This window comes from Lissotriton helveticus, chromosome 4_1 (genome assembly GCF_964261635.1).
Source record: "Lissotriton helveticus chromosome 4_1, aLisHel1.1, whole genome shotgun sequence".
In the NCBI taxonomy this organism is placed as follows: Eukaryota; Metazoa; Chordata; class Amphibia; order Caudata; family Salamandridae; genus Lissotriton; species Lissotriton helveticus.
This window is the reverse complement of record NC_136063.1, coordinates 583,687,109-583,714,250: the sequence shown is the minus strand read 5'-3', so window position 1 is coordinate 583,714,250 and position 27,142 is coordinate 583,687,109. Positions and strand designations below refer to the sequence as shown.

The following is a 27,142-nucleotide window of genomic DNA, read 5'->3' as shown; positions in this document are numbered from 1 at the left end:
TAACTTCTCTATTGAATACAAAAGTATCCCAGATGGCTCATTCTTTAATAATCAGACACTTCTCACAGATGATCGTGAAGGGAAATCGGAAATTAACCGATTTCCGTCGGCCATCTTGGACGTACTTTTGTGACATGTAGACCATATACATAAACATAAAATACTCTCTTTTTTATTTGTGGCTATATCTATTTTATTATATAATGCAGTGCCTGTATCTCATGTCTGTTTTTAACACTTCTCACAGATGATCGTGAAGGGATATCGGAAATTAGCCGATTTCCATCGGCCATCTTGAACGTACTTTTGTAACATGTAGACCATGTACATAAACAGATAAACCATACTCTCTTTTTGAATTGTGGCTATATCTATTTCTTATATAATGCAGTACCAGTATCTCATAACTGTTAGTACCAACAATATGATAGTCTTTACTATACTTTTATAAAGCAAAAAAGGTTTAAAGCAGATAGCCTTGGCACTGAATGCTGGCCACCAGGTTATAATAGTGGGCTGGAAGACAGATAGGATCCTCGATTACTCCCACTGGCTTCACCAATTGGGGTCCCTTTTGGGTATGGAACGCTTGTCAATGGCTGCCTTGGGGGATAACTCTGAATACTCGAAGGTCTGGGCTCCCTTTATCACGATCCAGTCCACTGAATTCCAGGAGCTCACCTGCCCTGCATATGTGAGGCTTACGAAATTGATCCCTGAAAGCTAGACTGGAGGTAGGGGTGTTCGCCCCTTATGGTCTCACCATTGCCCCCTGCGGCTAGTTTTTCCCACTGTAAGTCCAAAAGTAGGTCCTAGAACATGGGAAGTTCACCGAGAGAGAGGAGGGGAGAGGGAGGGGGTGGTTCTGGGTTCTATATGTTTTGTACTTTTGCTTCTTTTTTTCTTTTCACTAAAAGCAGACATACTAGCTTTGAAGGCGCCATGACACACCTTTGTGGCATGGCTACATGGTCAAAGGGGGTGTCCTGGAATTTGCCCATGTTTACTCACTTACTGATGGATGCACTTTCTATTTCACGTTGTTGTACGCGGCAGCCAGAGTTGGGTTGTAGGTGACATGCTGTGTTATTTTATGGCCCTGGTGCCCACGCTTTATATGCCTTGATTTTTAGTTTTTGCTCATGACACTGCAGGACCACTGGGTTGTAGGCAATAATACACTGTCTTGATACTTTTTTGCTATGTGCTCTGCTAATAAAAAATGATTTAATTCTAAAGAACAACCCGAACCTATAAGCGCCATTGATGGCACTGATTTGTCTTCTGGGTTGATTACTAAATAAACCGAGCCTCACCTGGTTATATGTGATAATGGACATTCTGAATCTGTCTGTTGTGATCTTATTGATGCTCCTTCTTTTGGGGTGATACTTGGTGTACCTTGGTTGAGGCTCCATAACGCAGGGATAGATTGGGTGAGGAGCACAGTTACTCTGAATTTTGTTTCCAGCATTGTTATCAGGAGGCTACGGATTGGGTTACATCTTTGACCTGTGCAGCAGGTAGTGGGGTAGAGGATACCCGTTTTCCTTCGTCTTATGCGGAATATGTGGACATACTTGATGAAGTACAAGCTAGTGTGTTGCCCCGCATAGGAACGTTGATTGCCGTATTGACTTGAATCCAGGGGCTACGTTGCCCTGTAGTCGTCTCTATGCCCTCTCTGAGCCTGAAGAATGTCATTTCCGGAGTTATCTGGATGAAATGCTGGCATCAGGGTTTATCAGACCATCCTCTTTCCCTGTGTCATCTCCTATCTTTTTTAGCCCCAAGCAGAAGGCGATCTCCGCGCCTGTATTGACTACCTCTGTGATTGGTGGCGGAACAGTGAGTTTTGTTGTTTATGAGTGTGTTAGCATCGTAGATTGTCAGCCTTCATGATGTCCTGTATGCCATATCTCACGTTCCGGCATTTGCAAGGCCTTGGATAATGAATAGTGGATGAGCCATTACTATCTGCTGTGTCAACGTTTCTTTTGCTGTTTGGGTGGTCTCCGAGTGAACCATGGGGAGCTGTCATCGCTCCCCCGACCTCGTTCTCAAAGCTTCCGGGCCACCTGTTGGCTATCCACTCTCTGGTTTCTCCAAAGCTAAGATTGCCATCGCTTCTTATAGCTCTGTACAGTGCTGAGCTCTATTGTGATAGTCAAAGGCCAATCAGAAGGGGAATATTCATATGTAACAGATGTTTTCTTGGAACAGTTTGATGGTGACTGGGCGGAACTGTTGCCAGCGCGCCAGTGTCGCTGGTGCAATGTCTTGGAATAAAGTGCAGGTAGCTCCTTGGAAAACCACTTTGTCAACTTTCCTTGCTGATTGTAGGATGACCTCTTTCATTTTAAAGGAGAGTAGCTTTGCCAGTTTTTCTCATGGCATCTGGTTGTCACCCGTTGGTGTTTTCCCCACTCTGTGCACCCGGTCTATCTTACCTTTAGTCACACTTAGGCCCAGGGTTGTATTGAACAGTCCTACTATGAATGCTTCTAAGTCTGGTCCCTCTACGCCGTCTTCTAGATTCCGGATTTGGATGTTTTCCCTTCGGGACCTGTTTTCCAAATCTTCGGTTTTGATTATGGCTGCTTGTAATTGCGTCTTGAGTGTTTGCTTTGTGTTCTTCAGCTGGTCAGAGCCGTAATTCCTGTACTTTGGTTTCCAGATCGACGAGCCTGTTACCTACGAATCCACATCTTGCCTCAACGCTATAAATTTTTCATTGAGGTTCATTTTAAGGGCCTCCAGAGACGTGGATAAGTCTGTTTTCAACTCTTCGCTCAATTCCTTTTTGAAGTTGCGTAAGGAGGCTAGGAAGTCCCCTTTGGTGAGCGCCATGATATCTTCTCCTCTTGGTGATTGGCAGTTACAGCCAGCTTCTGCAGGCCCGAAGTAGTTGGACACGCTATTGTTTTGTTGTTTCTTTGGTGGCATAGGGAAGGTCTCTGACCTCCTCCCCCCCTCCCCACACCCTCCCCCTCCCACGTCAGTGAGAAGGCCCTGCCTGTGGGCCCTCTTATTTGCCTGTGTGTTGGAGGGAAGTCCAGGTGGGCTGGCACTCAGTCGGGCTCAGTCGGTGTGCTTTAGATCGCTCCAGGGTAATTTGTTTCCATTTCCCAGCTACTGCCTTGTATTCTGACAATGTGGAATCTCCCCTGGGACTCTCTATGGACTAAGTTGCCCTGCAGAGACCTGTCCATGCTGAGCAAGGTTGTTGATCCCTTCTCCAGTCCGTCATCTTAAGGTCAGGCAGCACTTTTGCGCTTTATGTTTCTCTCCTCTTCAGGGCTGGCATTTCCGCAGGCTTCTGCCTTGTATTCTGACAATGTGGAATCTCCCCTGTGACTCTCTATGGACTAAGTTGCCCTGCAGAGACCTGTCCATGCTGAGCAAGGTTGTTGATCCCTTCTTCAGTCCGTCATCTTAAGGTCAGGCAGCACTGTTGCGCATTATGTTTCTCTCCTCTTCAGGGCTGGCATTTCCACAGGCTTGCAGCAGAGTTTGGTGATTTCCCCCCTGTGGCCCAGTCGCACTTGGGGTTCTTCTACTGCTCACTTTCTTTTGTGTGTGCCTGCCACCTTCCTGAGGTCCCGCCGGCCGCCATCTTAGGGTCAGGCAGGTCCCGGGAATCTCTGTTCAAGCTGACGGTGTTTTAGAATGATTTCGGGATATCGCTCCCAGTCTGCCTCCCCCAGTTGATAGCATGAGGGCTTTGTGTGGACTCATCGGAGTTCGTCCGTCAGAGCCGAGGGTCCCACGAGGGTGAGTCTTTGCTAGCCCAGCCCTTTCATCGCCGGGGTTCCTCCTCCATGTTCCCGTAGTCACATGTGAAACAGACAGGAGGTTGCTGATAATATTCTTAATCTTAACCTTGATTGCTTAATCTTGCCAAAAACGTGGCTCAACGTCACCTTAAAATATCATTACAAAATACTACAGCTCACTACTCCTTTCATTAGGCACGCCTGAAAATTACAAAGGAATGAAATACAAATGGAGACTGGGAAATGAACAGAATATAATCAGATTTCAGAGTCCCTTGTCCACTATTCTGAGATGATATTGACCATCTGCACTTAGTTTGAATGCTCCTTTGTTGCAAGCCTTGGTACAAAAACAGGCTGTTGAAAAGTTAAATTAAAAAAGAGATGAACAAGGGAATTTTGCCATTTTTAGTGTTCTTAAAAACAAAGGTGCAAAACAGGAATTTCAGCCCATATTACATGTAAGCTCTTATATCAGCTGGATCAAAAATAAATAATTTGGGATTGTTTATTACTTTCAGACGCTTACTTGGTGGTTAGCAAGGGATGTTAAATTGAAGTGGGCAGTGCCCCCCCCCCCCTCTGTGAAATAATAGGAAAAAGAATTTCTCAAGTGGATCACAGTGGAGTGTGGAATCTAAAGGAAACTCAAGGTAGAATGGACAATGAAAAAGTTCCTAGCTAATGTAGCGGAAAGGTTCAATTCTGTTAAGCACTCGGAGTTGAGGATTACGCTGTACTTTCTTCACTTTATTTTTCACAGTAGCTATTTATAAAGTATTAACAAACCAAATTTCCCAGAAACCAAAGTGAAATTGGTAAAAACAAAGAACAAACAACATAGTCTAGTCAGCCCCATCCAGCAATCAGGAGCCAGGATCTTCCATATAGTCCCATGTCCCTGTCCTGGAAATCCTCTTTCGTTGTGCGAGTCACGCCATTAGTCTTTTTCTACGCTTCTGCTTACCAGTATCCACGCCTGAAACAAAAGAAATGGGATCAATACAAGAAGTGAACTCAAAGAAATGAGCAGCAGCCAAATATGCATTGCCTGAGATATCCATATGCCAAGAGAAGAACTTGTAAGAACTAATATCATGTAATTCGGAACACATTAAGTAAAACACAAACAGAAACTCATTACTTACTAGTTACGGGAAGGGTATCCCGGATCATGTATCCTCGGGTGGGATAATCCTCTCCTCCGAGTCCTCAATAAAATTAAAACTTTTCGTTACATTAATTAGGAAATTTGTCATTCTATATCAGGACCGGAGGCTCGGATTGTGCTAGTTTAAAGCTTCCTTACCGCCAAAGGAGCCATATCTATAATAGGTGTAAAATAGAACCTCTTGAAGGTAGCCTCAGAGGGGCAATCAGCGGCATTCATAATATCCTCTAGTCGTGCATCTCTAGTCTGGCCTTGGAGGCCATCACACCCCCTAGCAGAAACCTTTAAAGGTCAATGCCAGCCTCCTGCATGACCCAGCACACCCAACGTGCAATAGTGGGGGACAAAACCGCCCTGTGAAGTTTCCTTAGAGAAATAAGGAGCTGTTTCTCTCCTAGAGGCCTAAACTCCGCTGACATCTCCTCATAGACTTTTAAACACTGCTTCACACAGAGCTTAGGAGACTCAGGAAATGCTGGGTACTCAACACCCTATTATGACATTTAGTACACCTACTGATTGTAAAAGACACCCCGTAGGGGAGAAACTCGTCCCGTGATATCCTGGGCTAAAACATCAGAAATCCTTCTACACGATATCAAACAGAGAAGCATTGCTAGCTTTGCTGAAATTTCCTTTCGTGACAAAAACCCATTTGGTTGCCAAGATAAGAAAAGGTTAAACACCTTATTAACCTCACTGCAATGCTGCTTTTGTTGGCTAAGTGCAGAGTGGCAATGCACTGGGGGAGAAGGCCTGTTCCGACCAAACAGGCCTGGTTGGCCGATGTTTCCTACTTCCAGGAGCAGTTGACAGCTTACTGGGACCTGGTGCCGTTAGCAACACATCCCAAGGACATTTGATAACCCTTGGTTACCTAACTCTGATAGACTGGCATTGACAGGACGAAACCCTGACTTCTAGCACATCAGTTCTGTGTCAATTCCCAGCTCGATGGGAACATTGCTGCCACTGATGTTGGTAGGCTCTGGACCACTGGGCGGGAAGGTGGGTGAAGAAAATGTTAGACTACCATTGTCGCTGCCTGTATTTTATGTATGATGTATACACCACACACCACAACTTGCACCATAGTGAATCCGGACATTGAGGAATTGTACCATGAATTACACTGTCGGGGTTTGCTATGTAATTTAACCTTGAAACTAAATAATATATGTGTTTTAAACAACGTATTAAAATTCTAAAGCTCCGAGTACTGTGGCTCTTGCGTAATGGATAACCTGATACCTCAAAGCAATCAGCACGCAAAAGGGTGTTTCCCACCGGGGAACCGTCCATTGGTAAATGTCCCACTGAAATTGCTGAACGGAAGGTACTGATGGAATGATAGACCAAACCCTGTTGGGCCAGGCCAGCCAGAAAATTCAGGATTCTTCCCACCATTATTCTCCCCTACCTCCCCTAGTCCTTCTCTCTCTCCCCTATTCTTCTATCCTCTTGCCTATCTTTTTCCTCTTGTTTATGCTATGCTTTTGTACTTATGTAATTCATGTAACTAAGCTCCAGAAACTGATGTAACTTTGTAACCATGTTCCTCATGTAAAGCGCTCTGATACCTCTGGCTCTAGCCAGTGCTATATAAAACTCAATAAATGAAAAAAAAGGATGTGAACTAGCTTGGCGCCCAGGGGATCACAACCCCATCGCAGCACCCTCGACAGACACTATCTCGCCCAAGCAGACTTGTAGTGCTTGACTGTGCAATCGCAAAAAACAACAAGTGATGGACTGAATGTGGATCAATGTCACACACTCCCCCAGTCAAAAGATCTGGGCCCAAATCCATCGTTTTTTTGCACTCCACACCACCCTGGGTCAGATAATGGCTTTATGCAAATCAGCTCTGACCCTGTTGCCCCATGGGAACAGTCCAGTCCGAACTACAACAGCCATATCTTTCCCAGACCGGAATCAAGCATCCGAGGACCGGACCGGTTTCGAGGTAACACCTCTCTTCAGCCCGGCTAGCTTGACTCCAAGTGGTGTGGAGTGCCTGGGACCCACGTCTGGGCATCCCCAGCGCACTTAGGGCGGCAATTGCAAAAAACAACAAGTGATGGACTGAATGTGGATCAATGTCACACACTCCCCCAGTCAAAAGATCTGGGCCCAAATCCATCGTTTTTTTTGCACTCCACACCACCCTGGGTCAGATAATGGCTTTATGCAAATCAGCTCTGACCCTGTTGCCCCATGGGAACAGTCCAGTCCGAACTACAACAGCCATATCTTTCCCAGACCGTAAACAAGCATCCGAGGACCGGACCGGTTTCGAGGTAACACCTCTCTTCAGCCCGGCTAGCTTGACTCCAAGTGGTGTGGAGTGCCTGGGACCCACGTCTGGGCATCCCCAGCACACTTAGGGCGGCAATTGCAAAAAACAACAAGTGATGGACTGAATGTGGATCAATGTCACACACTCCCCCAGTCAAAAGATCTGGGCCCAAATCCATCGTTTTTTTGCACTCCACACCACCCTGGGTCAGATAATGGCTTTATGCAAATCAGCTCTGACCCTGTTGCCCCATGGGAACAGTCCAGTCCGAACTACAACAGCCATATCTTTCCCAGACCGGAATCAAGCATCCGAGGACCGGACCGGTTTCGAGGTAACACCTCTCTTCAGCCCGGCTAGCTTGACTCCAAGTGGTGTGGAGTGCCTGGGACCCACGTCTGGGCATCCCCAGCGCACTTAGGGCGGCAATTGCAAAAAACAACAAGTGATGGACTGAATGTGGATCAATGTCACACACTCCCCCAGTCAAAAGATCTGGGCCCAAATCCATCGTTTTTTTGCACTCCACACCACCCTGGGTCAGATAATGGCTTTATGCAAATCAGCTCTGACCCTGTTGCCCCATGGGAACAGTCCAGTCCGAACTACAACAGCCATATCTTTCCCAGACCGGAATCAAGCATCCGAGGACCGGACCGGTTTCGAGGTAACACCTCTCTTCAGCCCGGCTAGCTTGACTCCAAGTGGTGTGGAGTGCCTGGGACCCACGTCTGGGCATCCCCAGCGCACTTAGGGCGGCAATTGCAAAAAAACAACAAGTGATGGACTGAATGTGGATCAATGTCACACACTCCCCCAGTCAAAAGATCTGGGCCCAAATCCATCGTTTTTTTGCACTCCACACCACCCTGGGTCAGATAATGGCTTTATGCAAATCAGCTCTGACCCTGTTGCCCCATGGGAACAGTCCAGTCCGAACTACAACAGCCATATCTTTCCCAGACCGGAATCAAGCATCCGAGGACCGGACCGGTTTCGAGGTAACACCTCTCTTCAGCCCGGCTAGCTTGACTCCAAGTGGTGTGGAGTGCCTGGGACCCACGTCTGGGCATCCCCAGCGCACTTAGGGCGGCAATTGCAAAAAACAACAAGTGATGGACTGAATGTGGATCAATGTCACACACTCCCCCAGTCAAAAGATCTGGGCCCAAATCCATCGTTTTTTTGCACTCCACACCACCCTGGGTCAGATAATGGCTTTATGCAAATCAGCTCTGACCCTGTTGCCCCATGGGAACAGTCCAGTCCGAACTACAACAGCCATATCTTTCCCAGACCGGAATCAAGCATCCGAGGACCGGACCGGTTTCGAGGTAACACCTCTCTTCAGCCCGGCTAGCTTGACTCCAAGTGGTGTGGAGTGCCTGGGACCCACGTCTGGGCACTCCACACCACCCGGTCAGAGCTGATTTGCATAAAGCCATTATCTGACCCAGGGTGGTGTGGAGTGCAAAAAAACGATGGATTTGGGCCCAGATCTTTTGACTGGGGGAGTGTGTGACATTGATCCACATTCAGTCCATCACTTGTTGTTTTTTGCAATTGCCGCCCTAAGTGTGCTGGGGATGCCCAGACGTGGGTCCCAGGCACTCCACACCACTTGGAGTCAAGCTAGCCGGGCTGAAGAGAGGTGTTACCTCGAAACCGGTCCGGTCCTCGGATGCTTGATTCCGGTCTGGGAAAGATATGGCTGTTGTAGTTCGGACTGGACTGTTCCCATGGGGCAACAGGGTCAGAGCTGATTTGCATAAAGCCATTATCTGACCCAGGGTGGTGTGGAGTGCAAAAAAACGATGGATTTGGGCCCAGATCTTTTGACTGGGGGAGTGTGTGACATTGATCCACATTCAGTCCATCACTTGTTGTTTTTTGCAATTGCCGCCCTAAGTGCGCTGGGGATGCCCAGACGTGGGTCCCAGGCACTCCACACCACTTGGAGTCAAGCTAGCCGGGCTGAAGAGAGGTGTTACCTCGAAACCGGTCCGGTCCTCGGATGCTTGATTCCGGTCTGGGAAAGATATGGCTGTTGTAGTTCGGACTGGACTGTTCCCATGGGGCAACAGGGTCAGAGCTGATTTGCATATAGCCATTATCTGACCCAGGGTGGTGTGGAGTGCAAAAAAACGATGGATTTGGGCCCAGATCTTTTGACTGGGGGAGTGTGTGACATTGATCCACATTCAGTCCATCACTTGTTTTTTTTTGCAATTGCCGCCCTAAGTGCGCTGGGGATGCCCAGACGTGGGTCCCAGGCACTCCACACCACTTGGAGTCAAGCTAGCCGGGCTGAAGAGAGGTGTTACCTCGAAACCGGTCCGGTCCTCGGATGCTTGATTCCGGTCTGGGAAAGATATGGCTGTTGTAGTTCGGACTGGACTGTTCCCATGGGGCAACAGGGTCAGAGCTGATTTGCATAAAGCCATTATCTGACCCAGGGTGGTGTGGAGTGCAAAAAAAACGATGGATTTGGGCCCAGATCTTTTGACTGGGGGAGTGTGTGACATTGATCCACATTCAGTCCATCACTTGTTGTTTTTTGCAATTGCCGCACTAAGTGCGCTGGGGATGCCCAGACGTGGGTCCCAGGCACTCCACACCACTTGGAGTCAAGCTAGCCGGGCTGAAGAGAGGTGTTACCTCGAAACCGGTCCGGTCCTCGGATGCTTGATTCCGGTCTGGGAAAGATATGGCTGTTGTAGTTCGGACTGGACTGTTCCCATGGGGCAACAGGGTCAGAGCTGATTTGCATACAGCCATTATCTGACCCAGGGTGGTGTGGAGTGCAAAAAAACGATGGATTTGGGCCCAGATCTTTTGACTGGGGGAGTGTGTGACATTGATCCACATTCAGTCCATCACTTGTTGTTTTTTGCAATTGCCGCCCTAAGTGCGCTGGGGATGCCCAGACGTGGGTCCCAGGCACTCCACACCACTTGGAGTCAAGCTAGCCGGGCTGAAGAGAGGTGTTACCTCGAAACCGGTCCGGTCCTCGGATGCTTGATTCCGGTCTGGGAAAGATATGGCTGTTGTAGTTCGGACTGGACTGTTCCCATGGGGCAACAGGGTCAGAGCTGATTTGCATAAAGCCATTATCTGACCCAGGGTGGTGTGCAGTGCAAAAAAACGATGGATTTGGGCCCAGATCTTTTGACTGGGGGAGTGTGTGACATTGATCCACATTCAGTCCATCACTTGTTGTTTTTTGCAATTGCCGCCCTAAGTGCGCTGGGGATGCCCAGACGTGGGTCCCAGGCACTCCACACCACTTGGAGTCAAGCTAGCCGGGCTGAAGAGAGGTGTTACCTCGTAACCGGTCCGGTCCTCGGATGCTTGATTCCGGTCTGGGAAAGATATGGCTGTTGTAGTTCGGACTGGACTGTTCCCATGGGGCACAAGGGTCAGAGCTGATTTGCATAAAGCCATTATCTGACCCAGGGTGGTGTGGAGTGCAAAAAAACGATGGATTTGGGCCCAGATCTTTTGACTGGGGGAGTGTGTGACATTGATCCACATTCAGTCCATCACTTGTTGTTTTTTGACTGTGCAATCAGACCAGGACTTGGAAAAGAGGCCTTTAGCGTTCGCCGAAGTCCTGAGATTGACCATCTACTCCTGTAATCCTCCATGCCATCAGACATCGGGACCCGTCCAGGACCATCTGATGCGGATTCTGATCCGGGTTGAGAAGAATTGCTGAAAAGTGGGGTAGGCGGATTGGAAAATCCTAGGAAAGTTCCAGAAGAACTGGAAACCATTCTTGTGACTTCCAAATCGGGGTGATGAAAACCACGTCCTCTTGCTGCCTTCTGATCTTACCTGAAGCCCTCGTGATCATAGCAGAAGGTGAGAACATATATGCATGCTCCTTCCCCCCAATCTTGCAGAAACGCAGCTGTAGCCACTTTTAGAAGGTTTGTCTGAGAGACAGGGTTTATGATATGCCAGGAAGTGTGGCGCCTTGCTCTGTTTGCGTTGTCTATGTAACTAAGTATGTAGCACAGTGCATCCAGGATAGGGGAGATACCCTATAACCCCTATGTCTGTGTGGGTAAAACCCGCACAAATTGAGAGAAACAAATTCCCGGGCACACGTTATTGGGTAGGTATGCTATTACGCAAAGTCTTTGTTATCACAATTATTCTCATAAATAGTCCAGTCAAGATTCATAGGAGTTCTTCAGTTCATTTAATATTTTACATTGGCAGACACAACCAGCCAATATGTGTTTCGTCACAAAGGGAGGTTTCCCGAGACTTCTTCAGGGCTGGGAAGTATTCAAAAAAGTGACATAAGCACAAGGGTGGTACAACATGCAAACTTGCACCGGCACTGCCCCAGTCTCTGCTAGGACTTTAAACAAACAAACGCCATTAACTTGTGGAAACCCTAAAAGAATTAGGGTTGAGACACGTGTGGGTGACTTGATATGATAAAACAGCACATTGGCCCAGTAATATAAACGAAATTGAATATGCGTGACAGTTTGAAGTAGAGATTACATTATCGGTCTACCTGGAAAAAATATGACATAATATTACAAAACATAACAGCGCTCAAAAAAGTAAAGTGGTGCAAGGTGAGGTGAAATCCCATTGTTGTCATGGGAGAATGGTGTTCAAGCTACATACCAATGAATTTCATATTAATCACATTTAAGCTGTAAAAATCTCCTGTGTACTGGTCTCTGTATTGACGTAATTTCTGAAAGGGAATGAAATCGGGAGGAAAGGTGCACTCATCCAAAATGTAAGATAACGTGGAGTCAACCTGTATATAAAGGTATTAAGGTATGCGGGGGTCACGAAAGGTAGCCAGGAGTAACAAAGAAAAATGTAAATAAAAACCAAAAAGCAGGATGTGTAGCCTAGACGGGAGCCAAGATCATATATGAGTAACACAGAAGAGGATAGGAGCTACCTGTTAACAGAACAAGTCAGATGTTTTCATTAAGTCTACAAGAAACAACAAAAAGAATGGCAATGGACAAGTTAGTGAAGGAGAGCAGCGGGTAAGGTGTGTATAATGAAAAAGAAAGAAAAGTGCCACTTCTCACTGCTTCGCTGGTGATAATTCCGACTTGGCTTGTCTGGGTAAAGTAATCGAAGATAGGACATCAGTTGTATGGGTTGCCTCATTTTTATTCATGTTACTCACCTTTGATTCTTGGTCGAGTAATCCTTAGCCATCTACATTACTTTAGGTTTCTTCTGAGGGCGCACCTGCCGATTAACCCTTTGCAGGCACTTTCACCACAGGATCTCCACACAGGGGAAAGATCCTTATGGCACCATTTGGCTCTCATTCAGTTACAGTCCAGTGTTTTGTTACATTTTCACCTTCTTCCCCTCTCAGGATGTTCGGCCACTTCAACCCATACAACTGATATCCTATCTTCGATTACTTTACCCAGACCAGCCGGGTCGGAATTATCACCGGATAGTCCCTAATGTTTTGAATGCGGCGAATGGGGCCATATTGCTCGTTTTTGTAAAAGCAATAAGGGGTCAGAAGAACCAATGGAGATTAACTATGCCCCAAGCACCACTTAGTATACCCAGGAGATGGGCCTGTATTTCTTGTAAGTGTACAGATCAACAAGAAGTCGACACACCAAAGTTAGGTGGGCTGGCATTACCAGCTCTTTTATTTGCGGGCAACACTATTTCAGTATCTCAAATTCCAAAGGGCCATCAATGTTTATTAGATTCCTTCAGCGTTTATTGTGATTCTAAGGGTCTGGAAGTTAATTCTAGCAAAACAAACTACATGGCAGTTATTCCACATAACTGTTAGAATATGTGTCGAATTTTAATTATCTAGGTATTACACTCTGCACCAATATGACCTGGTACACATTGGCTAAAGAGTAAGACCATCTTGCTCCAAAATTCCTTTCTGAGAATAAAAAAAATGTGAATAGTGTTACCATGGGAGTGTTCCCTGCACTTGAAGTGTACAACATAGGGCACAATCGGCATCTCTTTATGGTGCGGAATTATGGGGGGGCGGCACCTGTAGGAATACTTTTGTGGGTGAAGAAAATACGTTTCTTAGGAAGTTGCTACCTCTCCCTGTGCGCACACCTGTTATTCCTATTGTCATGGATTTGAACATAAAACACACGGACTACCAGGCTTCACTGAGGCCTTTGTTGTTCTGGGTGTGATTGTGGACCACAATAGAACTAGCAAGTTATAAAGACGGGCTAGAAGAGATTCTAAGGTTTGATGAAGGCAGTAGCCTTCAGTGGGCTAAGCATGTGTATACATGGTTTTGTAAACTTGGGCTGAAGCATTTCTGGGAAGCACCCACCTCATTGACAGCAGCCTCTAAAAAAAATTGAAAACCACTTTGTGGACGTACATACAAAATAGTGTTTCCCATAGCCCAGATATTGGTAGCTTAACCTCGCAGTTCCTTCTTATAAAACAAACGCCGGCTTTTGAGCAATATCTGGATGAAGTGCAGCCTCAGCTGGCAAAATCTTTGTACGTGAAATTCCGTTATGGTGTTTTGCAAATTAATTCAAACACAGCTAAATGGAGTCAAAGAACTGGCAAGAATAATAATGAAGATTGCTGAGTAATATGTCAATCCAATGTACAAGAAGATGATTTACACATATTATTATTCTGCCCAGGATATGCCATGCCAAGGCAAAAATTGACAAAACCCGTTTGTCGAAACCTGGGAACTAGGTCTTACCTTGAAGCGAAAAGAATACTAAAAACTGACACTTCACAGAAAATAGTTTTTAGTGTTAGCAGATATGTGTTCGTTGTGGGTAGATTAAGAGGAAATTTTAATGTTCTAGATTAAAGGTGTTGTCCTATTATCCAATATGCACATTTCTGTATCTGCACTTTAAAACCGTTCAGAGATCAGGCAGACCGTATTGCTGTGTAGGCTACGTCTTGCTCAAGTTTGTTTAGAAGCGCTTTTAAAGCACCTGCACTTTTGTTGCTGTTTAGATTCTATGAGAGAAAGCACTATTCATTTATATGTACTCTTCTAGTATTTGTATCTTCCCAACACAACCTGGATTTTACATCCCCTTCATCTTTTAATTGCATTGGACTATAAGCTTAGCATTTTATTTTGACAATCAATTTTATTGAGTTTAGAATTTGACATCAAACAGCACCATTTAGAGCAACATCGCACATTAGATGCATAGGTGAAAACATATCGCTATGACATCAAGATCACATAAAGAACCAAGAAGAACATATCCACGTGCACCTGGGGAGCGCACCATATCATCTCAATCATCGAGTACTCCAACCCATTACCCTCACATGCGACAAGATTTCTCGGGGCACCCCCTGGTTACGTATAGGGGGGCGTTCCTGCGCAGCGCACCAATCCAGCCCCCGGCGCCAGCGCCTTAAAGTGGGAGGGGCAGTGTCCAACCAGTGAGTGGCAATGTCCCTCTTGGCAACCACCAGTGCAGTATTGAGGAAGAGCTTCTCAGCCCTGGAGCCGTCCAGTCCGTCGGTGACGCCCAGCAGAACACGTATGGGATCAAGGGCTACCTCCCAGCCCAGGACCCCTGTCAGGTCTTGTGTTAACGATTCCCAATACCCTTGAATCGCAGTACATAGCCACACCATATGATAAAATTCAGCATGGGGGTGGGAGCAGCGGGGGCAGTTAGCATCGGGCCGTAGCCCAGCGTGGTGGAGACGCAGGGGTGTAAGATAGGCGGCGTGCAAAAAGTAAACTTGGACCAGGCGCAGTCTTGCCGATACTGCAATTGTCCTAGGGGCCATCAGGGCGTCTCTCCAATCCTCGTCCCCCAGAGCCCCAAGCCAGCCCTCCCACTTCTCTCTGAGCAGGGAAAGTGAGTTAGGGGTATTGTTGGTGAGTTATGTTATCCCGATGAGGTCCCATTGCCGGAACCCTGACAGGGAGGCGACTTCGCGAAGCCTGGTGCCACACCACAGGGGAGTGTAGCGAGTCAGCCTGCCCGCCCATTGAGTATGTCGTAATGATGCATGCCAAGCCAAGAATGCTCCACGTGTGACCTCGGGAAGAGCCCGAGGAACCGTAGCCCCCTAAAGCATCCCCTTGATAGAGGAAAAGCCCATGATGTGTAGCTCCAAGCGATATGCCGGGTCGGACCAGCCCCCATTAAACCAATCGTGGATCGTGAGTAGGCGAGTCGCCAAGTAGTAGAGGTAGAGGTTCGTCATTCCGAGACCCCCGGAGGTCCAGGTATTGGGCCAGGGCCAGCCTGGACCTCCGACCTCCCCAAAGGAATTTCGTGGCCATGCCATCCCTGTCCCGAAACCAGGATCTAGCAAAGGAGAGGTGTGGGTTCTGGAGCATATACAAAAGACGGGGGAGGATCATCATTTTAAATAGGGCGATCCTGCCCAAAGGGTTCAGTGGCAACGTGCGCCACTTAAGGAGGTTGGCGCGGATCCGCTGAACCAGTGGGGTAACATTGAGCTCCCATGCGCGGTCAGGGAGAAGGGAAATCCAAATCCCCAAGTACTTGAAAGACAGCCGCCGAAGAGGAATCGACGACTGCCAATCAAAGCACTCGCGTGAGAGAAGCAGGGGAAGCTAAGCATTTTTATTATATTTCACTTGATATATCGATTGACAGTATTTTATTCTAAATGTATATATTTTAGTATTCGCATTTAATTAAAGCGGCACCATTGGAATGTTTTGTATTTTAACTGTGTTTTATTAACTAATATTTATGAATTGCACATTTTATATCTTTTATGGGTTTTTTCAAACCGAAATAAAGATTAATGAATGAACAAGAAATCGACAATTGCCATGTTGGACTCTGGCTGTAAGCAATCTGTTATAAGGGCAGAACTTGTTTTACCTTGTCAGATCCTGCCCAAGAGATATGTACGTATCAGATGTGTGCATGGAGATGTTAAATAGTATCCTGTTGCTAGACTGGAGTTTCCACATCCAGCAGAACCACCGACGTAGAAGTAGGAGTACTTCCTAATCTACCCGAAGACCTCATTATAGGAACTGATAATCCACATTTCATAGAAATGTTTTACACCATGCTTACCCAAATAAAAAAGAACAAGACTCCATCCCCAAAAATACACTTCTTTTACTCAGATGAACGACGCGCTCAGGCAACATATTTGAGATAAGGCCCGACAAAATAGTACCCAGGTGTTTCCCCATTTCCAGATAAGGAATGGACTTTTATATCGAATCCTGGGACCCACTGATTTCCCTTAGTTATTAGTACCAAAGGAATTTCAGGCCAGATCATGTTTTGTGCCCATTCACATTTACTGGCTGGACATTTAGGCCCAGATAAAACAACCAAGGAAATACTTACAAATTTTTACTGGCCTGGTATTTTCGCCCGTATAAAACAATACTGCCTAGAATGTGAGGTGTGTCAAAAGAAAACCCCCTACTTACCACCTAAAGCAACCCTTACCGATAATAGGTACTCCAGTTGAGAGAATTGGGATGGACCTAATTGGTCCCTTACCAAAAACCAATAAAGGATGCGAATATGCTCTTGTTATAGTCGATTATGCCACCCATTATCCAGAGGCTTTTCCTCTTCGTAGTCCTGACACCAAGTCCATTGCAAGACACCTGATAGAGCTGTTTTCCCATGTTGGGTTTCCTAAAGAAATTCTCACCGATCGGGGCACCCCCTTTGTGTCTCGACTCATGAGCCAATTATGTAAACAGTTGAATATTAGCGGTACAAAAGGGGGTGGTGATGGACGGAGCATCTGAATCAATCAAACACTCACACCCAGTCAAAAGATCTGGGTTTAATCCATCACCGTTCTTTAGCCCACTCTGCCACCCCAGTTCAGACATGGCCATATGCAAATCAGTCTGACCCTGTGCCTCATGGGAACAGTCCAGCCCGAACTGCCAAGCCATGTCTTCCCTGGACCGGAAACAAGCTTCCGAGGACCGGTTTCTGGCATTCCAGCCGTCTTCAGCCCGGCTTGCTTGAATCCAGTGGCAAAGTGAGCAAGGGACTCACGTCTGAGCATACCCTGCCACACTTATGGCGGCCAAAAGCGGTACAAAAGGGGTGGTGATGGACGGAGCATCTGAATCAATCAAACACTCACACCCAGTCAAAAGATCTGGGTTTAATCCATCACCGTTCTTGAACAGTTGAATATTAAGCATCTAAAAACCTCGGTACATCATCCTCAAACCGATGGGTTTGTTGAAAGATATTTTGGCTCCCTTAAACTTCTTCTAAAGAAAATGCTATCTGGGGAAGGAAGACAATGGGACCAAATGCTTCCATTAGCCATATTCGTGTTAAGAAGTCAAGTCTAAAGTAGCTTAGGCTGTTCCTCCTTTGAATTGCTCTATGGCCGAAAACCCAGAACCCTTCTAGAAATCACTCATGCGACATGGGAGAACAATATAAAACCCAAAGCAAACAACTTATTAGAATATACCCAACAATTAAAAGCCCATATTGGTAAACTCCGGGAATCCGCTACAAAGAACCTAGAGAAAAGCCAAAACAAACAAAAACAACTGTAGGACAAGGGTAAAAGGTTACGGGTATATCAACCAGGAGATTGGGTTCTAGTACTGTTGCTAACCTCCTCACATAAAATAAAGTCCTAATGGAGGGGCCCTTTTAAGATGATAGCACAAGTCGGTAACCTCTCATACAAGTTACAAATGGGAAAACATAGGGAACAGACTTTTCATATAAATCTCTTAAAAAAGTGGCTTGGTCCCTTGCCCCAAAACGTCCACCTAGGGCACCTAGAACCTGACTTTCCATCCACTCTAGAACAGCTAGGTATTAATGAAGACCTATCCGGGGAACAAAAGGAAGAACTAAATAGAGTATTGCAACCGCTTGCCTCTGTCTTTTCCGATGTCCCCGGAAAAACACATCTAGCTCAACACTCTATCTTTACTCCTGAAGAAAGCATGATAGAACAAAGGCTCTATCGAATCCCCGCAGCCAGAAGAAAAGCAGGACTGGCAGAAATAGAACAGATGTTAAAAATGAAGGTGATAGAACACTCCCAGAACAACTGGTCTTTTCCATTGTTCTAATTCCCAAACCTGATGGGAGCATAAGATTTTGCTTAGATTTTCGGGCGGTCGATAAAATCTCTAAACTAGACACTTACCCTCTCCCTAGGGTCGATGAATTAATTGAAGGGATATGAGATGCCAAATACATCACCACAATAGACCTCACAAAAGGATACTGGCAGGTTCCCTTAACCCCTGAGGCACACTGGAGCTGTGCTAATGACGAGCTGACCTTGTCATGAACAAGGGGAAATCAGGGAATGCAGCACAGGAGGAAAATATCTCTAGCAGCCAAGGTGTTAAGGACGGAAGACAAGGAGAAAACAGCTTTTACCACACCCTTTGGCCCGTTTCATTTTACAGTGCTCCCTTTTGGACTTCATGGGGCCCCGGCTACTTTTCTAAGGCTAATGAATATAGTCCTTAAAAACCATCTTGAATACTCCTCCGCCTATTTAGATGATATTATCATATTCAGCCGATCATGGGATGACCATTTGAAACATTTGCACTCAATCCTAACTGACTTAGAAAAGGCCAGTCTTCACAAAAATCCAACGAAATCCAAAGTAGGGTTCAATAAAGTCAAATGCCTGGGTTATTTATCGGGCAATGGACTGATTGAACCCCAAGCCGAGAAAATTAAGGCCATCACTGAGATCCCCTTTCCAAACAATAAAATGGCACTCTGTTCCTTCCTAGGATTAGTAGGATATTATCGTAGGTTCATTCCAAAATACTCCATCATAGCAGCACCCCTGACTGATCTTCTAAAGAAAGGGACATCTCCTGCCGGGTTCCAAAAACCTACCAAAGAAGCACTGGAAGGAAGTATCACTTCTGCCCCGGTTCTCACTGTCCCAGACTATACCAAGGTCTTTATCCTACAAACAGATGTCTCCAAATGTGGGTGTAGGGGCTGTGCTCGCACAGAAAGATAATGGAGGAGTTGAAAAACTGATCTTATATATCAGCAGAAAACTATTCCCCGTGAGACTGCCTACTCCACAATAGAAAAAGAATGTTAGGCCATTAAGTGGGCAATTGAAAAGCTCCGATATTACCTTGAGGGTAGACCTTTTTTTTATATACTGGCCACGCACCTCTTATTTGGCGAAGTAAAAGGGAATAACCCCAGGGTACTTTAGTGGTTTCTCTCGCTACAACCCTTTCAGTTTGATGTGTTCCATAAATCAGGGAAAGACCTTATATGACCAGATTTCCTATCAGGAAATCCAGGGATGGGGATCTGTCACCAACCTGATGACTGCAGCACATCACCAGCCCGTTCTCCCTTGCCTGGCACGGAAGTCAGGCAAAAGGGAGGGGTCACGCCATCACGTCCGACCCCGAACAAAAGGGATACGAGGGGTCGCGCCAGTCGTCGAGAGAAGAAGAAGGAGGCCAGCGACGAAAGGCAGAAGAGCGCTGAACTGACAGAGAAACTGAGAGCGCCACCCAGGAAGGAGCGTGTGGAGAAACAGCACATCGGGAGCCCAATTCGTCCAAGGAGGAGCAGGAAGCCCACGTCTCCTCCCCGCCGGTGGACAACAGACTCCAGCCGCGTCCCAGGAGGGGCGTGGCTCCGTCAGGTGCATGCCCATTTGTTTGTTAAAAGCCACAATTAGTAATAACGTATGATGGGAGTATGGGAGGAAGGAAGGAAGGGGTAAAGCAAGAAACGAAAAAGAAACCAAAGTCAAGGAGTGGACATAAAAGTGAATAAAAACTGGAAGTTCAGAGTAAAAGATTAAAACAAAGAAAGAAAAAAGAAGAGAATAATAATATCGATCCCTTTTGTATGATGAAAAGGACATAAGGGCAATAAATAGTTTAGTAGTTGTTTTGGGACTGCCCAATTATTTTTTTTTTATTGGCTAATTTGATTTGGTAACGTGCACCCTCCCCAAGTAGTAGCACAAATAGCCATCATTTTCCACAAAACAAGGGCAGACACTTCACGCTTCTTTGTTTCTATTGAGGGTGCTGGAGGAGAGGAACTCTGAAAGGCCTGGAAGAGAAGGAGACGCTTTGAATAACATGAGCAAAATTTAATTCATTTGTCAGTAAGAGAATTGTAAATCTTCAAATAAAAGAGTGATAAAGACCCTTATAGCTATCCTGAGTTATCCTTAAACGTTGAATTCCAGCAGTCGATCACAGCATCTTTCAAATCTATTCAGACCATCCAGTCCGCTGGGCCCAAGACATCCTGTAGGAAGTGAATTCCCTCCATTTTGAAATGGTTGTAAACCAACCTATCATTGACCTCGAGCAGGTTCAACACTGGACGCTGACCCCTGTCTGCCTTGTCGAATAAGAACATATTGCAGACGAAACCCTGTGGGTGAGGGGAGGTAAGATAAGTAGCTTCTTTCTCCAGGAGTGAGGTAACCTCAGCGTCCACCAAGTCTGCTTCATGCCTTGAAAACTGAATAGGCCTGGGACGTGTCTCCTGCCATGGGTGTCTGCAGAACTCTATGTGGAACCATTAAGTAGTCTGTAAGACTCAAGCATTGCTCGTAAGCGTCGCCTAAATGTGTAGAAAATTTGCCAGCGGACCCCCTTAAGGGAAGAGGGAAGAAGAAGAGACACTTAACGGAATTTGAAGCAGCGTCGGCCCCTCTGAAATCTCAGCCTCTTGACCGCCTGCCACGGGTTGGGTATAAATTTCCATAGCGGGTTTGATCCTGGAACTGACCGTGCCTGGAGCCTTGCCCTCTGGAATTTTGGAAGGACTAGCCGGTCAAGCGGACCTTACCTTCACCGATCCCACAGAAAACCCGGGAGGAGAACAAGCGCTATGACTTATCTAAATATGTAAAAGTATTTTCTAATTTTTCGAGCTCGTTAATAAAGGGCTCCCCAAACAGTCCCCCTTGGGCCTCAGCCCCGGCTTCAGAATCTGCCAAATCCCTCAACCTGGGATCAACCTTGATGAAAAAGGAGCGTCTCCGATCGGTGTACTCTGTGCCCACATACAGAGAGTCTCGGGGGAAATAAGGGCACCTAAAGTTTAGGCATTTCTGCCATATCCAGGATTATAGTCATGGGTGTCCAAGAGCTTGTCCTGGCACGCCATCCAGGATCTGTCTATCCCCTTCTTTGGATCCTTAATAAATTTGCTAAAAAGGTGGCCATCCTGGGTACCAACTCCGGAGTTTGCACTACCTTGCCGTCCAGAGAGGGATGAGGACATTCTGTCCTGAGAAGATTATGGGCTCCTTCCCCATTGGGCACCTGCTCCCACTTGCAACATAATTTGTCTCCTTAATGGAAGGTGTCCATTCGGACGGCCAAGGCTGGAAGATCTGTTCTGGGTTCGGCATGTCCTAACCATCCTCTGCAGCCTGGGGCTCAGTAGACAATGGCATTGGGGAAGGGCGCCATGGCCTGGAGAGGTGGGGTTCATCATCCTTGTGCCCCTGAGCATCATCCCCGGGCTTATCAACCGAAAACTAAGGTCGAGATGCTTTGGGCAGGGAAGTGGCGTCGGAAGGCACAGTGAGAGACTGGCTCTGCGCTAGAAATGGCTCACACAGACGTGAAAAGGCATCTTGATCCACCCTGTCTTCCCGTGGGCGTTTGACTGCTGCAGGCTAATCATCTAGCAGCTGGGCCGTAGCCGGGGGGTTTGGAGCCGTGACAGCTGGGTTCTGAGGGCACTTAGAACATTCCCGCACAATTTGGTGCACCAAGAATTGCTCCATGGGGAGCATTGCCTCCTCCACTGCTCTGTAAATGGCTGCGGCTACTGCATCATAAAATGAATCGTTCCAGGGTAACTGGGCCAGGGGATCCTCACCCACTACATATCCCCTTGATCTGATATGCTCTTAGCAATAGGATGAATAGGGTACCACACTCACTGGTACACACAGTAGAAGTGCTCCTATGGTGTAATAATCAGTGCCTAGGAATAGAAAGAGGGGTGACAGCCTCCAAGGGGCGTTAGGGCACTGCGGATTTAAATGCTGGGGACCAGTGAATCAATACGGAGCAGAGCCACCAGCTAGTAGGGGTCTAAGCCCCGGGGACACTAACCTCCCTGGGAAATACAACTCCTTAAGGGTAACTACACCACCTGGGAGCGTGTTTCTTCAATGCAGGGAGACCCGCCAACACAATACAGACCCCAAGGGACGTATAAAAACAAGCAAACCTACCCTGGCTTTGTACAGGGCGTCTAAATGTAAATTTAGGCTTCACAGCCTGTATAGACCTTCACAAATTGTAAGCGTCAATCTCCGGGGGCAGGCAGAGGCACAGTTAAGCGGTGTGTGATTCTGAATCCTGAGAGGAATTTCCAAAATCACGCGCACCGAACCATAGAGAAATTGCACTGCAAGAGCGCTATCAACTCTCCGGAGGGCCACACCACACTCTGCAATACCAGGGAATAATATTACTGTCGCGTAGGAGCACAAAGCGGTACTGCGATGCCCCACGCACACACCCAAACAGTGCATAATATCAATAATAGTGCATAGCGTAAGAGGAAAGAGAAAAACTTGTACTTGACTTGCCTGCAACCTGCGAAGAAAGAGGATTTACAGGACAGGGACAAGGGACTATATGGAGTATCCTGGCTCCTGACTGAGGTATTTTCTGTTCTTTGTTTTTACCAATTTCCTTGTGGTTTCTGGGAAATGTGAATGTGTTAATACTTTAAAAATGGCTGCTGTGAAAAATAACTTGAAGAAAGTATAGCATATTCTTGTGAGAAGTTGGCCTGGCATATGCTGTCCACTATTCTAGTGGGCACCTTGCACCAGTCCAATTATTGATGGTAGGTTTAAAGACAACCTATATAGAAAGCTATCCGACTGGTAGCTGTGGAGAGCAGCCTTCAGCCTAAGTCTTGAAGGAATGTAAAACAGCTTTTTTTGCCAGTCTATAATCTCATGAATGACCAAATGAAAGGAGAACCACACCAGGTAGATATATATCAAATATATGTATTTATTCTTTATGAGGCTAGAGGCAAAAGTACATTCAGTAAACTTATTCAACACACAGTAAGTTAGCACAATATACGTTGAGCCCTAGGGGCGTACCAAACCATATATTAAGAAAGTGGTATAAGAACCACGACTGACATAGATACAAGGCCTAGAGCCTTTAGAACTGCTGGGGCCACGAGGAACCACCCACAGTAGTGACAGAGGGGGACGTGTGCAGTGTCTAAACTCAGCCGCGAATCACCATTAACTTCTATGGGGAAAGTCGCGGTTGGAATTTTAAAGATAAAGGACACTTAGAAGAGGACTTGGAGCAAACCCCTTTAGAACTAGGCAGTTCTAAAGTAAATACCCACAGCAGCACTGGAGTACTCGAGTTACCTCACCAAGGGAAGCCGGATGCATAGGTGTCGATTTCAATGGCTATCTGCTGCAAAGTGCTGCTGGGGATCAAGTCGAAAGTGTCTGGAAGGATCCAAGCCTGGATCAAGGATGAGAAGAACCTGAAAGCAGAGGGGACGGAGTCTTGGTCACTAGCCAGTGACCAGGAACGCGAAGAGCGGATGCCCATCGATGTCGGGTGAAGAAAGTGAAGCTTGACTCTTCAGCCACGAGGACCAGGAGGCGTCGATGATGACCAGATGCTGGATTCAAGCTGTCCCACAAAAGATGTCGAGTGCTGTGGTGTCGGTTTCCAGATTGGACCCAACAAGCCTTGGCCACAGCAACCCACGCAGAACGCAAAGATTGGCTTCGGTGCAGCCCAGCAAGGTCTGAGGGACTCACCACTCGGTGGGGAGTCAGGGCACGTCTGGAGCAACCAGGAAATCCCAAAGGAAAGAAGAGTTACCTTCGTCGGGACCCACCAGTCGACGGACCAGGGATCGCAAAGGAGCCTCAAGCGGAAATGCTAGAAGCGGGCTCACGGAACACTCGTGGAGTGTAGGCCCACTATCTTTGGTGCAGATGGTGCTCGGGGCTTGCACTACAAGTAGCCCAATGCACAACTTCGGGAAAGCTGAGTGCCCCTGCAACCGGTTTGAACTGGGGTATGCACAGGGACACCAAGTGTGCCCCCAGCACTGTCTGAAATTCATTCTCTTAATGCACCCACCCAGCCCCAATTCACTAAAGCCTGTCTGGGAGGTGGTTACACCTTTTTTTTACCATCACTGTATTATTGCGGCTGGTGTTACGGTTTAATCCAAGGGTCAGTTACCCATACACTGACTCCATCTAGTGTTCTTTTCTGAAACTTCACAAAGACATGTTTGAAGTCTGATTTTCTCCCCACAAATGTTGTCTCAATTTCCACTAGCTATCGCGCATGCTGACAGCACAGTAATAGCCCTTGATTTTCACAGGTTTTTTACTGCATGACAAACTTCCAACCAACTTTGTTGGATACCACTAAGCATGCGATCTTCCTTGAGCAAACCAAAGGCATGCTCACCCACTGTATATTATGACAGTCACAAAACGCGAATGTTTCCACGTTTGTCTATGATGTCTCTCTGGTCTCTCCTTAACAGTACACTTCTCTCTTCTCTCTCCCATTTAGTCCTGGGAAGGGTCCTGAGGAAAGGACTGCCATACGACACCTACCAGGTCGTATACTGGGCCCCCTGATCACGGGGGAGCCCTTGCAAATCATATGAGCACCCCTTGGTCCTGACGAATTGCTCTATAAGCAAGAAACATGTTGACCATCCACTCACCAAGGGTTGAATGAGGCTTACTACCTTGATAGTTCTGCCTCCATACCCCTTGTATTTTTAATAGAGCAGTGAGCCATATCATTAAAATCCCAATTTTTGGACTCCACTGACTCCTTTTATTTCACTCACGCTCACTTTTGCACACTCACATATTACCTCCTTGCATGGTCCCCTTACATCCACACACCCTTTGGCGAAGGAATAGAAGATCCCCGCCAAAGAGCAACAAGTATTGTTGCCCGACAGGCATTGCACTGCCAGCCTGGCGCAGGGGCAGGGTACCGATGATGACGCTGAACGATCACCGGGTGGGATTACAAGTGTAGTCCAACCGGCGACTTGTGTGAGGTACCCCAAAAATTCCAAGAGAGGGCTCACTACACTCACCTTTTTACTGTTTGACCCGACAAGAGAGAGACCAATGACAGTCCTTTAGCTGACTGTAACCGGGGAACTCTGTATTTCTTTTTGTTGATAGTCTTTCTAGGACACATACATTGGACCCCTTTAAATAATTGTCCTAACCCTGTGTTCCTCCCTGTTGATACAATTCCTTGCGTGCCTTCGGCACGGGAACCCCTTTTATAGGTTACCAATTGGCGAAGATTCCACTCGCCACGTTGGACCATTCTGAGACAACATTTTAAGTGGGAGAATCACATTAATCTTAACGATCACCTCACTCTGGCCGGCAGACATCCTTGGCACCGCATCCGGAACCTTTACGACCATGGAGGACGTCCCAGGGCTGAGTTTCAATGAGGACATCATAGCCGATGCCCTAAGATCGACACCATCCCTCCTTACAAATCCCCCAACCACATCATCTGGCGCATCTTCCGATGATTGGACCATACTATCGGAAATGAAAAAGGAACTCATCAGGATCACCATTCACGGAATCATGATGACTGAATACTTGAGGAGTAATATAGCCCCACAAGGTTTGATAGTGAACATAATTCCGAGACTATTTCTGGACGACAAAAGGTTCAAATTAGAGTGGTGTCAAGTTTCGTGGAAATGCACCAAGGATCTCCTCTTTCTCATCAGTCAAACGGCGAAGCGTCTATCAGATGCTTTAATAGAGAAGATCTCCGCTATGGAAGCTACCATGAAAACCGCCATATCCAAGAACAATAAGACAGCGTTCACGACCAAACTCTCGGAAATAAATCAAGAAATGGCGGATCACCATGAGTTTCTACTGAAACAAAAAACAACCAAACTCGAGAAAGATATTGCCAAATTTGTAAAAGAAAAAGTCTACCCCTACTTGAAGGATGATTACAACGGGAAAAAGAAAACCTACTCCTCTGATGAAAACTCAGGGAGCGATACCAGACGTGGATCGGATAGTAGTGATTCCAGTGGGGGAGTCCCACCAAGAAATCCCCGACCACCTCGGACATGGCAACAAGGCTATTACCAAGGCCCAGCCTTCCATGGGCCACCACAGATGGCACCCCCCTGGCAGTACCCCTTCTACCCACAGGGCCCCCCGCAATTCTACCCCCCCAATCTGCCACCTTTTCACGGCAGAGGCTGGGGCAGAGGAAGAGGGCGAAAGCGAGGAGGGCAAAAGGGTGTACAGTGGCAGGACCAGATACCAGCACCAGCAGCAATGGAGACCAGGAGCATGTCATCCAGGGGGAGACGAGCTTAGTTGTCAATCTATCAAAGAGAACCCTGACACCAACCGAAATACGAGTACTAGAGAAAGGTCTTGGCTTTGTTCCCACACCGACCCCAGACCCATTCCAAGAGATGATCGAACTGAAACAATTTTTTAGGAAAATCCGTCTTCGGGCATTCTTTGAAAACCAACCTGAGCTCCCGGATCTTGATACAGGTCTAAGAAAACCCTCCACCTTTACTCCCACTGACGGGATGGTACCACCCGAAGTCCTGACTTTTGAGCGGGCGGTCCTGAGGAGCATGCGTGAGATACCTTCGAAGAAAACCTTCCACAATCTGTCCAATATAGAACGACTAGCAGTAAAAACACTAGGCCAAGACGAGTCGATCGTCATTAAACAAGCAGACAAGGGGGGCGCCACGGTCATTCAGAACTACGAAGACTATGATCGTGAGTGCAGAAGACAATTGACAAATACCAACCATTACAGACCTCTCCTTGAGGACCCAACTAAAA

General features: G+C 46.8%; 1 protein-coding gene and 1 long non-coding RNA gene across 3 annotated transcripts in view; one reads left to right on the top strand and one right to left on the bottom strand.

The window, feature by feature from the left end:
* The window catches only part of MCMDC2 (minichromosome maintenance domain containing 2), a 1,264,730-nt gene that overhangs the window by 158,318 nt on the left and 1,079,270 nt on the right, over positions 1-27,142 (top strand). The gene's annotated exons all lie outside the window — the stretch shown is intronic.
* Positions 4,506-27,142, bottom strand: part of LOC144827243 (uncharacterized) — an 89,663-nt gene continuing 67,026 nt past the window's right edge. Inside the window, exon 2 of the long non-coding RNA XR_013610096.1 lies at positions 4,506-4,755. This is a non-coding gene — a long non-coding RNA (uncharacterized LOC144827243). The remainder of the gene's footprint in view (positions 4,756-27,142) is intronic.